The 18,234-nt window shown below is 39.0% G+C and overlaps 1 protein-coding gene across 3 annotated transcripts in view; it reads right to left on the reverse strand.

The window, feature by feature from the left end:
- The window catches only part of LOC129780416 (myogenesis-regulating glycosidase), a 46,201-nt gene extending 33,607 nt beyond the window's left edge, over window positions 1-12,594 (reverse strand). Inside the window, exons 1-2 of one of the 3 annotated variants that reach the window (XM_055788684.1) lie at window positions 10,717-12,306; window positions 10,386-10,653 (exon numbers count right to left, since the gene is read on the reverse strand). The gene's annotated coding sequence lies outside the window, so the exon portion shown is untranslated. Of the gene's footprint in view, window positions 1-10,385; window positions 12,307-12,451 lie in introns of those variants that run through there. The other 2 variants (XM_055788682.1, XM_055788683.1) reach the window with 2 other exon arrangements.
- Between the last annotated feature and the right edge of the window lie 5,640 nt (window positions 12,595-18,234).

The raw sequence follows: 18,234 nt of genomic DNA on the forward strand, positions 1-18,234 counted from the left end.
GAACCCTTTAATAACAGTTCTCATTCACACCAGCCAACCAGCTAAATTGGGAAAAGGTCAATTTACTAACTGCCATTAGTTTTAAATTATTATGTAGAAAAAGGAATAAAAATCGACATTTGTTCAACAAGTTAGGCAGAACAGTAGAGAAATCAGGTGTCGGACTCTTCCAGTTAAAAGCAATTTTTTGCAAATTTTTCGATGCCCCTTGTACACACTTGCCATTTTTTACGTTTCGAGTCACCCTAAAGCTGCTGAAGTCGAGTTGCTGTAAAAACAAATAACAAAACATAACCGATCAGCAAACTGGAAACAATCCGTGTAAGATTTTCTAGTAGAATTTAAGTGTTTTAGTCGGAAAATTTTTTGAAATTCGATACTTTTTGTGGACCTACTTCTTCTTAGAAGATTTTTCCCCTACTAGAGTGTATGTCAGAACAAAGTCCACGAAGTTTGAATAATCCTGGAAAAAATAAGAAACCACCACTTGCAACGGGAGCTAAATTGGTGAAGACGCACTTTAACGACTTTGTAAACTACCCAATACAAAAACTGTGTAGACACAGAATTTGTCAATGATAGATCCAGTCCAGTGTACACTGTGTCCAACTTCTATAAGACCAGGTGATGATCTTGCTGCTTTGTGTTATTGTAAACAAAAAATGCTTCAATTCATATTCTAGTGAGTAGGTATTGGTTGCATGATTTTCATATGTATGTGTGCAAGCGCTGAGCGTCAACGAATGTTTTTGTATATTTCAAGTGTCTAGTTTCTATAAGACCAGGTACATTTTCCGTTGTTTTAGTTGTTTTGATCAATAAATCTGGAAAATACCGAAGGGAAACTTGCTCACGGAGAGAGAATAAAGACAAATCGATGTATTTCACCAAGAAAATGTTGGTATCAGAGAAATTGCACGTCGGAATGGACGATCCCATCAAGTAGTACTCAATTATTTGACGAATCCTCAAGGATACGGTAAGAAAGAGAGAGCTCCACGTATATCGAAATTCTCTGTCCGCTAGAACAGCTTCGAATACTTCAAAATCGCTTATGCAAACAAAGCAATATTTCAATTTAAATGTTACTCGGGTGACAATTCGTCAAATTTTGGTAAAAAATCCTCACATAATGAGAACTTCAAAGGTTGAAGCTCCTCATCTTACACTAAAGGGTGTGTCACATCAAATTGCATCACGGAAAAAACGCTGTAGAAATTCGCCCAGTAGACCGATCCTTTTGAAAGTTTTAGACAGTCAAATAAAAACTATTAAACAACTTTTGGCATTTTCTTTTTATTCATACTTCGAGCCCAAGCCCGTATGCTCGCACCTTCCTCTTTACCCCGTCCATAAGGTTCTGTACAACGTCAGGTTGTATTTTTTTTGAACAGAAATCCATTTTCTCTTGAAGTCCGCCTCCGATTTGACAACTTTTGGGTTCTTCCGGAGGGCCTGCTTCATAATTGCCCAATATTTCTCTATTGGGCGAAGCTCCGGCGCGTTGGGCGGGTTCATTTCCTTTGGCACGAAGGTGACCCCGTTGGCTTCGTACCACTCCAACACGTCCTTTGAATAGTGGCACGAAGCGAGATCCGGCCAGAAGATGGTCGGGCCCACGTGCTGCTTCAATAGTGGTAGTAAGCGCTTCTGTAGGCACTCCTTAAGGTAAACCTGCCCGTTTACCGTGCCGGTCATCACGAAGGGGGCGCTCCGCTTTCCGCAAGAGCAGATCGCTTGCCACACCATGTACTTTTTGGCAAACTTGGATAGTTTCTGCTTGCGAATCTCCTCCGGAACACTGAATTTGTCCTCTGCGGAGAAGAACAACAGGCCCGGCAGCTGACGAAAGTCCGCTTTGACGTAGGTTTCGTCGTCCATTACCAGGCAATGCGGTTTCGTCAGCATTTCGGTGTACAGCTTCCGGGCTCGCGTCTTCCCCACCATGTTTTGCCTTTCGTCGCGGTTAGGAGCCTTCTGAACCTTGTATGTACGCAGGCCCTCCCGCTGCTTGGTCCGCTGGACGAATGAACTTGACAAATTCAGCTTATTGGCGACATCCCGGACCGAACTTCTCGGATCACGTCTAAACTGCTTAACTACGCGCTTGTGATCTTTTTCACTGACGGAGCATCCATTTTTGCCGTTCTTCACCTTCCGATCGATGGTTAGGTTCTCGAAGTATCGTTTTAGTACTCTGCTGACCGTGGATTGGACGATTCCCAGCATCTTACCGATGTCCCGATGTGACAACTCCGGATTCTCGAAATGAGTGCACAGGATTAATTCTAGACGCTCTTTTTCGTTCGACGACTTTTTCCAAATTTACGAAAAATTGACAGTGAAGCATGGCCAACGTGATCTATACACTCTTATCTGATTATAAGCGAAAGCTGAAGATATAATTCCTAAAAATTAAATTTCTACAGCGTTTTTTCCGTGATGCAATTTGATGTGACACACCCTTTATCTCGTGCATGGTTTGGGGCGGGATTCTGTGCAACCGGAAAGTTCAAGATAGCTTTCACATCATTCAAGGATTACATACATGTTCTGGAATCTTCTCTCCTACCGTTTGTGCATGGATATCATCACCAAAAAATCACATTTCAGCAAGGAAAGGAAACAGTGGTTTAACACTACACCTATCACGAGGGGTCAAATGACCCTTTTTAGACTATAAGACAAAATTTTCTTGCAAATTACATTGTCCCAACATAACTTGCCTACACTACTTTTCTTAAAACCTACATCGAATGTATTTTTCAATGTTTACTTATCTCTTGTTATTTTTTTACTAAGAAATATATGTAATCTGCCCTAACTACCGCAACGGGTCATTTGACCCGTGCAAACATTCATATGATATCAGAAAGATTTGTATGTGTGGTTGTGATACAAAATCATTGCATTATACATTTTTGCTCTTGCTTTATACAGGGAAACTTCGATATAACGTACCCTCGATATAACGTCACTCGATATATTTTACCTTGATATAACGTACACATTTTTCAAAGGCCAACCAACTCCTAGGACGAGTTTTCATGCCAACTCGTCCTAGGAGTTGGCAGTGAAACGTTGTGGGTGTAAAGATAATGGTCATTTGAGCAACTTTGCATACTTGAAATCTCAAAAAAAAATCAATCTGAAAAGGGTCAGTTTTTTCTTAATTTTTCACAAAAATTTCTTATTTGAAAACACTAATACCTACAAAATTTTGATCAAGAATGAAATGTAGGAAATTGTTTAAATTTTCATAAAAAATACCAATATTTTTTAAAAAATTACGCTTAAACAATATTCAAATAAAATCTCCAAAAAAGTAGCTGTACTTGTTGATAGTTGTATGTACTATTCATATATTATTTCGCTAAGAATTTCAAAAAAATATATGAATAGTCCATACATCTACAAACAAGTCTCCCAAATATCCCAACAAGAGCACTGTTACAGGGGAAAAGTTTTTGACGTAGAACTACCTCTTTCAGGAAGGGTGCCAAATCAGAAAACACGGTAACGTTTTTGTGAAATAAAGTTAACGTTAATAACTATTTTCACAGCGAACAAATTCTGATGCTTTGCACACCAATGGAATCGGAAATTCTCTAAGATTTGTTTGATACACTATACAGTACAATCCACTAATGCCTACACAGTTTTATTCAATGAAAACTGGAAGCATTCTCATTTTCCCATACATTTGTTCTGCCGATTTGTGCGCATTCCCGAACAGAGCTGTCAATAACGAGCAACTGATACATTCGTTTCTGCTCGTTTTCAACCTATTTGGTATAAATGAGCCATACGCAATTTGAAGCCACACGTTGCGTGGACACCGACTGGACAACATCGTTGCTGGACGAGCTGGACGGCGAGGGATCGAGTGCCTTTCTCAAGGCAAGAGGATGAAGGGGTAATGCTGGAGTAGAGTAAAGTTTTCCAAGGGCATTTCTCAACGCTAGGTACGAATGAACTGGAAAAGTTTAAAGTCTCTATAATCAAAAACCGAACCTGAACCTGAAGCCACACCACTTCTCGTTTGGTGGTAATCGAAGCGACATGGTTGCCGCAGAGCGTCGAGCGGAAGAGGATTGTTTTCTTGTCGAGTGAAGAGTGAGTATGGAATAGAGTTTCTTTCTACAAGGGCCCTTCTCAGGGCTAGAGGCGAAAACCAAAAATAGGATAGAATGAAAACACAGATGCGAGTGAGCTAGCATAACACAACGAGAATTTTGGAATATAGATAAACGTATATTTCATGAAAGTATGCGCTCAAATTAGCAGGGTAACAGGGTAACCTTACTATTGCATGTTGTGAGGTTCGATCATATTTCAAGCGGAATATGTGAGCAAAAGGGTTCATACAATGTCCTGGAAAAAAGGTAATGAAGATGGTGGTTTTTCATGCGACCTAGCATGCGCTGCCATAAATATTCCTCAAATAGTGACGTCAGTCGTTGTGTTTATATTTGATTGCCTACCACATCCATGTGAAAATGCTATTTTCAGGAAGTGTTTTATCAACGTACATTTTATTACAGTTCTCGTTGAATATGAAGGTAATGTGACAGCGTGCAGTGAATATTTGTGAAATCACGTCGAAAAAGGCGGAAAAAGTGATATTTCCATGTGCCATTTTCACTCTCACACGTTCTTAGAAACAAACGAACTATCATTATTTTAAGGTTTTGAAGTTGATCTTCTGAGGACTTTCAGTGTCGGTGTGTATGTTGTGAGAAAATAATCGGCAATTAATAAGAAATTCACCGAACATGTTACTGATTTCGAGATCTAAGTATACGACTGCTCTCTGGACCTTTCTACTACATAAATAATCGAAATAAGCCACAATACAATTGTCATCTGTTAAAAAAACAGGAAGTGGGTTATATCTATGGTATAACCGCAAGGGTGACGTAGGACTATCGTTGATTTAGAGATCATTTGTATGAAGTTGAATCTGAATTCATTCTGAATGAATGAATATTTGGAGAACTTCGAAAACGAGAGCGTTACGTTGGAGGCACAAGGTTTTATGCATCCAATATTGGATACGGAAATATCCTACTGATGGGGAAGAATAATCTTCAGAAGCTATCCTGTTGATTGCGATTGATTGAAAAATCACAAAACCTATTGTATTTGGTCACAGTGTTACATGGATAGAAAACATTAAAATAAACTCTTTCATATGAATGTAATTTTAAATTCCCAGAGGAACTGGCAGATTATTTTCAGTAACGATTAGATATTTCCACATTTTCCTCGATACTGGAAGCCCACCAGTGGTTAATGCTAACTCGATAACCATCTGTTAATAGCACTTGATTGAAACATATTTGGTCACAGTGTTACATGGATAGAAAACATTCAAATAAACTCTTTCACATGAATGTATTTTTAAATTCCTAGAGGAACTGGCAGATTATTTTCCGGATCTTTCTCGATCCAAACGGAAAGAATTCCGTGCGTGTATGTGTGTGTGTGTAGCGGCTGCTTCGAGATCTTCCCGGGGAACCGTTTGTAGCATCACTCTCCTCCTGATGGATTCCCTTCTGGCCTAAGGTGCACAAACAGGCTCTTGGTGACACCGTTCATCCGCGCTTTCATGATAAATGAAGAGCTTCACCACAACAGCGACAACATGCTCCAATCGCTGTTCAATTAGAACTGAGTGGATTTCTTACTTACTTAAAATTGCATTTTTATTGTTCGGTTTGTGCATGTACAGAGTTTCAATTTTTTAAGTGATACAGCTCTAGTGGCTTTTCAGCTTTGTTAGATTAGATTTCTACTAAATTTGATATACTGTTTTTACAGCAAAGTTTGTATGCTATTTGTGCTTTGGCACTTGAAATTTGAATTGAAATTAAAACTACTTATAACTACTTTTTACACTTAATACTAACATGTACACAAAAAAAAAGAAGAAATCGAAATTTAAACAAGGGATCTGATAAATTGAAATTCTGAACTATTCGCTTTTTCCATTAATTTTCTTCTTGTTTCAGCGAGTTTCTCTTCCACTAGGAGTATGGCTGCTTCATCGTGTAGATCGACTGTTCTGGTCCCAAACGGTACATTTAGGATCATCCGGAGAAACCTGTTCTGAGTTCTCTGAATTTTATTGCGATGCGTTGCCGCACAAGAGTCCCACACTGGCGAACCATAGAAGATTGCGGGCGCTACAATCTGCTTATAGACAGCAAGTTTGTTAGGCCTGGAGAGCCTGGATTTGCGACAAATTAGCGGGTATAAAGCTTTGAACAAAATTGTGCTTTTGAACAAAACTTTATCCACATGCTGGCTGAAGAGTAGTTTGGAATCAATGGTTACACCAAGATAAGTAATCTGTGAGGACCACTCAATTGGCTCACCATTGACTACTACTTTGCAGTTAGGCGCTGGTATAAGCTTGGGAGATAACCTGTGACGGAAGATGATAGTGTCTGTTTTTGAAGAATTGATTTTTATTTTCCACGACTTAGCGTAAGAAACAAAGATATCAAGGCAATTCTGAAGTTTGTTCGTCAGCTCCCGTGGGGTTCTTCCTTTTACTGAAATTGCAGTATCATCCGCAAAGAAGAAATAATTGCATCCAGCAGGAAGGTTCGGAAAGTCTGACGTAAAAATGTTAAATAAAATCGGTCCCAGAAGACTACCTTGGGGAACACCTGCATTAATGAGACAGTTTTCTGACTCAACACTGCCCAGAGAAACTCTGAATGTTCGATTTCGGAGGTAACTGCGGATTGTTTTTACCAGATAAACTGGAGCATTGGAGAAGCAAAGTTTGTAAATAAGCCCATCATGCCAAGCATTGTCGAACGCCTTTTCAACGTCTAACAATGCCATAGCTGTGGACTTAGATACTGCCTTATGTTGTTGAATTTTTTGTTTGAGTCTTAGCAGTTGATGGATTGTGCTGTGACCCCTACGGAATCCAAACTGCTCTGGGGGAATAATATTATGTTCGTTGGTAAATGCTAGTAAACGGTTAAGAAGAAGTTTCTCAAATAGTTTACTTATAGCCGAGAGCAAGCTTATTGGCCTATAACTCGAGGGAAGTGTGGGGTCTTTTCCCGGTTTGACCACAGGTATGATTTTTGCTACTTTCCAAGCAGATGGGAAATAATAAAGTTCCATACATCTGTTGAATGTGTTAGCTAAGAGTGCGTATACCTTGTCATTAAGGTTTTTAATGACTAAGTTGAAGATACCGTCAAAACCGGGGGCTTTCATGTTTTTAGTGAATTTGATGGCTGAGCGGACCTCATCAATATTCACTCTTTGATCATTTGGAAGGTGCGAAGGTATTGCGTCAAAATTTTGAAGATGATGCTCAACCTGCTGCTCAAATGGGCTTTGATAAACAAGCCCAATATTGTGCGAGCGAAGGAAATGTTCACTGAGTGCGTTAACTTTTTCTGAAGAAGTAATCAAAATTGAATCACCTGCCTTGAGTGGTGGTATTGGTTTTGGGTGAGACTTCAACACCTTGGCAACCTTCCAGAAGGGACGAGAGTGATCCTTCAGGTTGCGGATTTCGCGTTCGAAGTTTTTGTTTTTAATTGCATCTAACCTGAAGGAAATCACTTTGGTGAGGAAAACTGCAGCATGTTTTTTGCCAAGCTCTCCAGTCCGTTGAAATTTCCGTCTATATATGTTACGCAATCTAATTATGTACCGAGTATGGAAATCAATGTTTAGAAGCTTACCCCGAACAGGAACCTGCCGGATGAGAGCCTCGTCTGCCACTGTTATTGCGCGCTGAAGGCCATCCAGCGCACCTGAGTGGATTTCCGAGCGGCGCTCGCTTATATACCGATTGGTGATTTCAATAGCCTATTTTGAAAGCAAATTTAAGACTATTGAAACAAGTTTTTGGATCAGAAAGTAACAAGTATAGAACGCGTAGACATTTTATCTTTCGAATGAAGTGTTTATCATACCATTTCGTTCAGTTGTTTAGGAGCTATTAACACTCAAAATCTCGGTCTCCTGCGTAACGCTTTCGTTTTCGAAACTTTGATTTTACACCCCGGTATAGAAATGAAAGACGTAGTCCTTCGTCAAAACAAACAGTTGAATGATTTCATGAGAATTTCGGCTCAAATTATCATGCAATCGTGAGTACTTTGGATATTGTTTTGTTTCTTCCATATACATTCCATATTGAATGCAAATCATTACGACACGATATTTTGCTTGCCAATACAGATATACTTCGCCTACTGCTCCACCTCAATATGTACCTCATTGGGGTTCATAGTTTGTGATCGATATCTGAGTGGGGACGAAAAAGTCTGATGCGAGTTAAACCAAATAAACGAGAAGTGCTGATACCTTTCGACTCTACTCGACTCTTTCGAGTCTACTGAAGTAATAAAAAATTAAATAGCTAAAAAAATATTACAAACAATTTTTTCATTCTAAAATAATATCCGAAGTGATAAACAAGTGGATTGAATAATATAATTCCGTAGTTCTACGTCGTAAACTGCGGTCGTGTCCTTGATACAACCCCTTACATTTTTTTTAACAAGCAAGGGGTCATTTTATCTGTTTACCCTCAATCAACAGTATGAAGGGAAACATCACGAGAGAGGTTGACTTCACCTTCTAGTTGGATTTTTTCATCTATTTTTAATAATTCTACCAAAACAGCATTACATTAAAGCAATATGAGCTATGTTTTTGAACTCTTTATTATGCTTCGATATAAGGTACAATTCGATACAACGTACAATGTTGAAAGGGAAATGTACGTTATATCGAAGTTTACCTGTATATTTTGTTGTATTTGAGAATGAATAGTGAATGATTAGAACTAATTGTATTGCTGATTATCCAAGCGAGCTAACAGTAACCATACCGAGCTACAGTGCTATTTTGCGTGTCAAAAGCCGTAGTTTCATTATTTTGGTAATAATTTTTATCTCAAAAATGTCAAAATATACAGGAGAAATATGGTATGACACATTCCTCAACAAAACTATATAAATCGAGATATTGTTCACTAACTACTCATAAAGGGTCACTTGACCCGCTGTGGTAGGAATAGGTATACATGAAACATCGGTAGGTTTAGTGTTAAGGACCATAAACTTTATTTTTTGCACTGGCCGGCTCGCTTTCCAGACTTGAATCCTGTTGAAAATTTTAGGGGGATCCTTGTACGCAGAATCTACACTGGGGGAAAACGGTACACCACGATTGAAGAGCTCAAGGTCGAAATTTCGGAAACTTGGAAAATATCGAGAAATCCGTTTAGCAGAATTTGGTAAATAGTATTCCAACAACAGGTTATTAGCCGAAAGGGCAAGGTTGCCAATTATTGACATGTAAATCAACCGATCGTTTTGAATTTTTCATTGATAATACTTATGAATTTTAAAATGGTCTTATAAAAACAGGACAACTGAAATTACCATATTGAAGCACGATAAACAAACAAACATCTCTTTTGAACGACATTGACGTGAAATATACTTTATTCTAAGTATTCAACAATGTATGAATGTATCTTGTTGAAATTCTAACTGTTTGTGTTGCAACGAAATAGAATCAGAGTGGTCTTATAGAAGTTAAACAGAGTGTATGCCAGCCAGCTAACCAAGTTTAGCGTTTGCCAATAGTTTGAACTGGTTCTCAATGGCTTATTAGGATAACTTTTATAACTTCAGAATATGACTAACTGCGTAAATCATGTATCAACTATTTGGGATCAAATCTGAGCAACCGTTAATCGTATCCAAGTTTCTTGAATCATGTTTGAATTTGATTCTAGGAAAACTTATGTTGCTTTGTGTGAAACTGCATGTCTAAACTGACCAGACGTCCCGCATTTCAACAAAATGTCTCGCGTAAGATCCCACCGTCCGTCCCGCGATACGTCCCGCATTTGGCAAAAGAAACGAAATTGTCCCGCGATATCAATATATTTCAATATCACAATTTGATCATGTTGATTTTTTTAAATGGATGAACCTTCAAAAAAAAACTTTTATTTGGCAGACTGTTCAAAAGCGCTTCTAATGCATCCAGCTGGTTGAGCTGGTTTCATCGCACCGACATTGAGCTTTTTGTTTAGAGAGTGTCAACTGGAAGCGACAGCAACAAAATTGGAAAATGATTTTTATAAAAATCCCCTATTGATCCGCAGGGACCAACGTGAGTCAGACGAAAAGTTCATCTTTTGTCCCCTAGCTCGATCAGGGCTTAACATTTTAAATAAGCCAGAAGAACTAGTGTATACTCGACAGGAAGAGTCAGAGTTGTTTGATGAAGTATCGTAAACGAAGCGCTGGGCGGTCTTACGGAAGTTGGCCGGAACTTGAAACATGGCCGATGAAAAGATGTATATCGGCGTGCTATTTTACCTTTTCGTGGCTTTGGTGGTAGTCTGTCTCCCTATTTTGGCCATTCACCCAAAAGTTTTCTATCGGGCGCAGCTGGGGAAGGTTGGTGGTCTTCGCGACAGTGTTTATCTCGAGCCGATCCATCCTCCAGTGATCTTTTTGTATAATGGGCTGATCCCAGGGACGGCAAAAAGACCACATCACTTTCCCAACTCCGGCAAGCACTTCGTACTATATATCTCCCCGTTCATGACTCGAAAGAAGAGCGGCTTGGACATTTCCTTCACGTCTGTCAAAGAAGGACCTTCTTCGAGAACTTGGTGTGAATGATATAATCGACGTCATCGCTTACCTGGAAAACGTAAAGTACCCGGTCCCCTGTCATTCGTTGAATTCTAGCATAAAGTACGACTCGTCCTTCATTATGAGTACGAAAAGAAGTTTTTCACCAGCACCTCAAGCTACTCCTTCTTGAGTGATTGCATGCTGCTCAGATACGGCCGGTCTCGTTTGACGCTTCCGCATAAAAATGTCCATTTTGGCCAGATTCTTCTCCCCCGTTTGACCGGTTGCTTCGATCTCCCGGCTATATCTGGCGGACACAAAGTGCCCCAGGATATCCAACTCCTTCGCTGTGGGGTGGAGCTTGCAGTATGGAAAAATCATCAAGTTGCTTGACAGTGTGAATCAGCAGCCTTGAATCATTTTTGTTGTAGACTTAATAAACGTAAGATTTAAGGAAAATTTGTTCCTATAAATTATCTTTCATCGCCATCCCAAATTAGTCAATTTTTTTGAACGCATACGTTAACACTAAAATCGATGAAAAATGAATTGGAATTTTCGAGCATTCCATTCGGTAACTTGAAGAAAATTGTAGAATTTGAATCGTGCTTGCCACGCGTAAATGCTCTGATTGATCTTCGGGCGTAAACAAAATCTAAACCACCGAAAAATCACAACTGAGTGTCGATACTCAGAAAGAAATAATACTGATCAGTTTAGACTCGCTAAACTATGGTTCATGTTCACATATGGTTTTTTTTGTGTCCCGCGTTATACCTCTAACATGCATAAAGTGACCAGATGCACTTTATGCATGTCCAAAGTACAAAATTCACCACTGGGTGCCGTTGTTCTCATGTCGAATGTTGGACTGCATCAACAGTGAAGATAATAAAAAATCTTTATGCTGTGACACCTTTTAACAAAATTTTGAACATAATTCAACATAGTTGACGAACAATATGTTATTCAATATTCGTAGGTGTCATGATCTGGTAAAAACACTCCCACCAACATCAACTTCAGGTATACTGTTCAACATCAAAGTCAAACTACACGCAGTACAATCGAAGTCAATGCGCAATCCTTCAAATATCACACCGCATCGTTTGAACGAAACGAACCGGGCAGTCGATAGTTTATCTTCCAAATTAGAGTCCGCTAATTCACCAGGTAATTCTAATTTGAAAAGGTAGAGTAGACGAATGAATTGTACCTGGGATGTGGATATCTATTTGCTCCGCGCATGTGAGACATCTTGATTACAGTCGCGAGTTTCTATTTCTGTATGCTAGTTTTACGCCGTGATTAACAACCGAGAATTGATTTTCTGTTGACATTGCATTTCGTGGCATTTCACGTTGTAAAATGTATGCTTCTTTTCTTGAATGAGTATACCTCACAGATAAGTAGCAAACGGGACGATTCCCAGCTATGACGGAATGCAATTGCGTAAAATCCATGCCAAAGGAATTCAGCTCAAACGTGACAAGAACACAACTGTGAGCGCAATAAGTCACCTGTCCGAGAAGAATGGTTCTCATCTATTTGTATACGTACACAAAACTTGAAAAAAAAATATTTGAAATACAATGATCAGTAATACGGAAAAGTGATAGAACTCTATGTTTCGTATCAGCATCGTTACGATTCCAACCATCGGCTGGATAACCCCAACTCCACTTATCAGTACGCACCAATCAGTGATATTTGTACTCAATAGATAAGGATTAAAAAATATCCTTGCGCGGTTGAATTTGCACAACGGTCGTTTTTTCATTCCCATAAATCACAAAGGTCACCTCGTTTATCACCGACGAATCCGCTTCCCTTCCTCCGAAGTATGTTCCGTTATACTAGACCACGATATGTGCTTGCGCGACTGTGAATCGATACTGATTAGCCTCATGCGCAGGTAGATTCCAGCGGGCTCTGCATGAAAACCACAACTGCAAGTGCGGTGACAAGGGATCGAGAGGGAAATCAACACAGGTGTGTCGCACTACAGCGCAAGATGAGATTGAGTGACGGGTACATGCGCACACACCACAAACGTGGCTCCTCACCTTTGGGAACAATATCTGTCAATATCTATATCTATAGATAACAAACGACTAGGCGGCAAACCCCGCTAGCGTCTTGGATTTCCAACTTGCTTCAACCCAAACACGAAGACGCGTGATACCACCCGACGTAACTTCTATAATCAGACCCACCGACTGGTTATAGAAATCGCATTCGCCTTTGTTAGGGAACACGTTTGTTATACACTTGTAATGGTTATCATTATTGTTAAATCAGTTTCAACCGCCAAAAAAGTTATCTTCAACAAAAAGTTTCAAAATAGGCAAATCACGAGGTCAATTTGCCTGCTTGGGTTATTAAACATATACAAAAAATAAAATGTTGCGAAGCAGACCAACAGCAACGTACCAAACAAGTAAAGCATAACAAAAAAGACAAAAATCATCAATATATTCTGCGATTTCATTCTGTTTGTTCCTAACATTCGGAAGCTTCGAAAAATCCCACGGCTGAATAAGTATTCGAAAATCCAACCATCGTTCGATCTTCAATGGTACAACAGGTCGAGTTAATTTAATCATTCCATTTTTCGACAAACCGCTGCTTAAATCCGTTTTTAAACGATAATAGGACTACTTTTTGCGAATTTATCCCATTGTTGTGATCAAGGCGCCTCTATATGTACCAGGTGAAACAATCATATGAAATGCACTTTCAACCATATTGGAAATGCTGTCGGTATTGTTTACAAACAGCATAAGAACGCTGCCGGCGGCTCTCTACAAACTGCTACAACGCTTATTCGAACGATGCTTACTATGTTCGGGTTTCGCGAATTTATATGAAAAAGATTGATTTTGATTTTGTAGAATTTCATTCTCATTCCACTACTCTCGCATGTGGAAATGCAAAAATGGCGTATCCTAGCAATAACAAAACAAACAACCCCCGCTCCACAAACCGTAATCCCCTTCTTCTTGAAGTGATGATGTTGCTTCACCTGTTATACATTGATATAAGCGCCTTGGTTGTGATCAATTTCACTGGAAAAAAAAGGTCACCCTAAGGAATATCTTCGTTTCCTGCTTCCACATACCGCTACTATACCCGTTCTCCGAAGAATATTGTAGGTTAATTTATTGTTGTTCTAGATAGCAAAATCGAACTTTTTTTAGTGTGGGGCTAGAGTGGTGTCCTGGTATGGGTAAAACGGACGCTTGCACATATCATACTCAACGAAATAGATTTATGCGTCATTTTTTGTCCAAATTCGTTCAAATCCTTATTGTAATAGCAGGTATAGGTATGAAATAGGCGTAATTGAAATTTCCTCATACGTACAAAAAAGTAACACATAGCGCGTCGCATAATCAGGCTTATTTTTGGTAAGGGTGGTATATTTCTTCAAAGTCAAAGCCACTTAAAGGACCCCTTCAAGAGCAACATGTTATAAGGTCTATCAGCTTTAGCAAACAAATCATTGTGGGCCTTATTCTGCGCGGAGTGTGAAGTGAGATGACAATTGTCACGTATGTCACGTAATTCCACAATTCCGATTCCATTTGGCATCACTTTTTTTTGACGTAGGATTACGTCTTTCGGAAACATATGGGGGTACAAATTGAAAATCGAAAATCGAGCACATTGTGAAAATTGTCCAATTTCAAATGCTTATTGCTCAGTCATTTCATGATGGATTGATGAGATTTTTGCGTCAATCAATTTCGGCACTTCATAACATTTTTTTACATTGAATAAAATAATATATTTCATTAAACTAACTATCGAACAATTGAAAAATCTCAACCCCTATCCTAACGGAAATACCCACTTCTGATTGGTCGAAATTGACGACACATGCGGCGGCTCATGTACTTACAATTATTGTTCAGTTATTTCTTGATGGATTCACGAGATATTTTCATCAATCGATCTGAGCATTCCATAACAATTCATCACAATGGATAAAATAACATATCATATGAAACTAACTATCAAACAATCGAAAAATCTTCAAACGGAAATACCTCGTTCTGATTGGTCGAAATTGAAGATACGGAGAAATTGGCATTGCAAATACATCAATGTAAAGGGAACTTTTGTTCCCACCGAAGTGTGTTCCCTAACAGAGATATCGAAACCAAGCTGCCTGGGGGAAATCGGCGTTGCAATTACATGAAAGCAGGGGAAGCTTTAGTTTCCATCGACATGTATTCCCTAACCGAGATTTCTAATTCAATGTACCTGGGGGAAAATCAGCAAATAAATACCCTCGTGGTCGATAGTTTAACGAACGACGCGCACAAATGGATAGTGCTCATTGTGACTAGCATGGGCATTGCTGATTGCATACATGTTGGCGAATAAGTTGGCAGCGATGAACGATTTTTTTTCTTATTTTCGTTCCAATAAGAATCGATGGATTGATTGAATAATTATGTTTTAATTGTTTTAATTTGGAACTTTAATGTTGGTTGCTTCGTGAAATTTCATATCAATGACCGATCATGCATTATAAAACTTTTAGCACAAGTGTAAGTGTAAAATTGTATATGGTAGCGGTTGTGTTTAAATGACTTGAAATATGAAACGATTTTTTCTCTCCCAAGAAAAGTTCATGCGACGAGAAAAATTGGAAAAATGAAGGAGTTCCATGTTCCGTTGGATTGAATTGAATAAATGGATTGAATAAACACTCAGAAAGTAAAAATTATAAATGAAATTACCTTCCCCATTTCAAATATATTTTCTCTATAATAATGTAAATCTTTTTTCTGGTGAGAACAATTGATAATTTTGTTCGATAATTATAATTATCTTATATTACATTGATGAGTTTTTTTTCATTTCATCCAAACATAACACATCTCGTTCAGGGCAACAGAGGGTGGCTTCCATCATAACCCATTCCATTTTGCCATCTTCGAGATACGCACCAATCACCATCCTTCTATCATCATCACTCATCACGAGCGAACAAGCAATACCTAACAACCAGACAAAACAGCCCTTTTCCGGGCCACCAAATCATTATCGAAGAGTTTAACAATGTAATTCTTCAAACATATCCAAAACAACAGATAGCCTAACGGAATCCTACGTCAGCTATGCGGTCGTGTCTCGGACACAACCCTCCTGTGACTTTTTTGAAACCCCCGATTTCCTTTACTCCCCCTTGGGTGATTCTTCAAAACAATTCAAGCTTTAACCGCTTTGCACCACTCTTCCTTAAGTCTGATTGAATTGATATTTTGCATAGTGTTTTTTCGAAGTGGTGAACATTTTGTATGGTGTAACTTTTTGGAATTTTAGGGTCGTTTTTTCCCATGCATTCATAGGCACCCTAATGAACACTATTTCTCATGCAATTCATTCTGTCACTCTCTATAAAATGAACCTCTAGCGGCATCCGATACGACTATCGGAATAGAGTGAGAAGAACTGCGTGATGGTGATGTCTCACCTCACACGCAATGCAGAATAGACCTGTGTGAATCGTTATCCACCACTGACCATTTTGTCCACAAACAAGAAAGTAATTTCTATGCGAAATAATCACTGAAATTTAAAAAAAAATACTGTTCACCTAGAATATATAAACAATCATCCAAATAGGAGATTTGTTGAAAATATAAGGTCCAATGAAACAAATTTCCCGAGAGATTTCTAAAATATGATGCGCACAAAACTAGATCCAAAACGATTTCTGTTTATATTTTTTATTTTTTTGACGTGGGACTATGTCTATCCGGAATATATGGGGTTGTTTGAAATGAAAACATAAGCACAGTACATGCAGGAAAATGAAAGATTTCGATTGCTTACAACTCGAACATTTCTTAATACATCGGAAAGATGTTTGCATCAATTGATAGGAACTATTTCTACACATCTATCGCAATGAATAAAATGTGATTTTTCATTAGATAAACAATTGAATAACTGTGAAATGTCAAGCGTCATCTAAACGCCCTAACTTCCACGTTTTGATTGGCCAGATTCACAGTTTCCCCAACACGGAGTTCAATACAAAGGTGCAAACTGCGAGTACTTTTGTATTCGCTTGTCTTTGTGCAGACCGGAATATGTTTCCCTAACACGTACTTCTAATGTGAGGGGCCTGGAAAAATTGTCATTTCAGATACTAGAGGCGAATGAACTTTCAAGTTTAAAGCCTCTATAGTATAAACAGTAGAAATTGAAGTTGTTGATTTATGCAAGCCAGAAGTACTTTTGTACCCGCATGTTTTTTTTTTGAACTCCGAAATGTGTTGTCCTAACTACAAAAGCGGGTTCGAACACAACACTTTGGCTCAGTTATTCAAAACTGCATTGGAAGATATGCCTTCATATCTTCTGCTCACTGAATTTCTACGCATACCGTTTGATGATTAGGCAAAATGTTGCTAACCATTTGCTGCGATAACATCAATTGATTCAACAGTATGCGTTGGACAAGAATGTCAAAATCGAAACTGAGTGCCTGAAATTGATCAAATCAAGCAAATACGGAGCATTGCGCCGAAAAGTATGCATATCGCGCTGGTGTGATCAATGTGCAGTATCACTCTGATGTCATCTATAGACGACACTCGTAGAGAAAGGGTTAAACCAGGGTTTTGAAATCTCTTTGTCGGAGATTGCAATATACAGCATAACTTTCTTCTCAAACTTATGCTTGTATTTGTACTTCACCCCGGGGGTGTGGACGCCTTGTCGCTGGTATAGTACCGGTCATTGCCGGGAATGTAGGACTTTGACAGCGGAACTTCACTCGTCGTCCAGCGCGAACGACATCCCGCGATGATTCTTTGTGATCCACTGGCACTGAGATTTCACGGTCAGTATTTGCTCGTCCGTGTACTCTGGGGACCTAGTCTTCTTCCGACGGACGAAGCCCTCCTGCTTGAGGGTTCTGTTATCTTCGCCGGACGGCCACTACCGGTCCTCCGCTCGACGTTCCGGGATGCCAGGATCCGGTAAACAGTGCTCACCGGCACATTTTCGTCCCGAAAGTGGTCTACTGTAAACTTTTTTCTCTGACTTTCTCGCGTTCCGAAAAACCGTAGAAGGCGCTCGCGGAGTGCTTGTTTTTTCGACGCCATCGTTGATCGAACTGACAGCACCTGCGCGAAAAAAAAAACCAGCAACTCGTTTCTAGGGAATCCAAAGAGCAATTCTCTCGGCGATAAAAAAAATTACGCTTTTTATTTTTTTACAGAAAGATATTGATATCATTCTCATTTTTTATTGAACACCTGTTAATTTATTGAAAAAAGTGCATGATCCTAAATAGTACTTTACAGTGAAAAACTTAACACCTTGTTGCATTTCCGATGAATTTAAACAGAATTTTCTGCCGGCGCTCTAAAATCGCGGTTTTTCTACATAAAAATGACTCCCAAATTAATATCGTACATTTCAGCAGCCAAAAAAATTGAAGTATTGCCAGATACCTTTAGAAGTTTTTGGTTAGGTAAAATATTTAAATAATAATCCAAGTACCACGAAAAAATAAATCGTGGGTGGCAATATAGTTACCGTGGCGTTACAAAGGGTT

The sequence above is a fragment of the Toxorhynchites rutilus genome, chromosome 3 (assembly GCF_029784135.1).
Source record: "Toxorhynchites rutilus septentrionalis strain SRP chromosome 3, ASM2978413v1, whole genome shotgun sequence".
Taxonomy (NCBI): domain Eukaryota; kingdom Metazoa; phylum Arthropoda; class Insecta; order Diptera; family Culicidae; genus Toxorhynchites; species Toxorhynchites rutilus.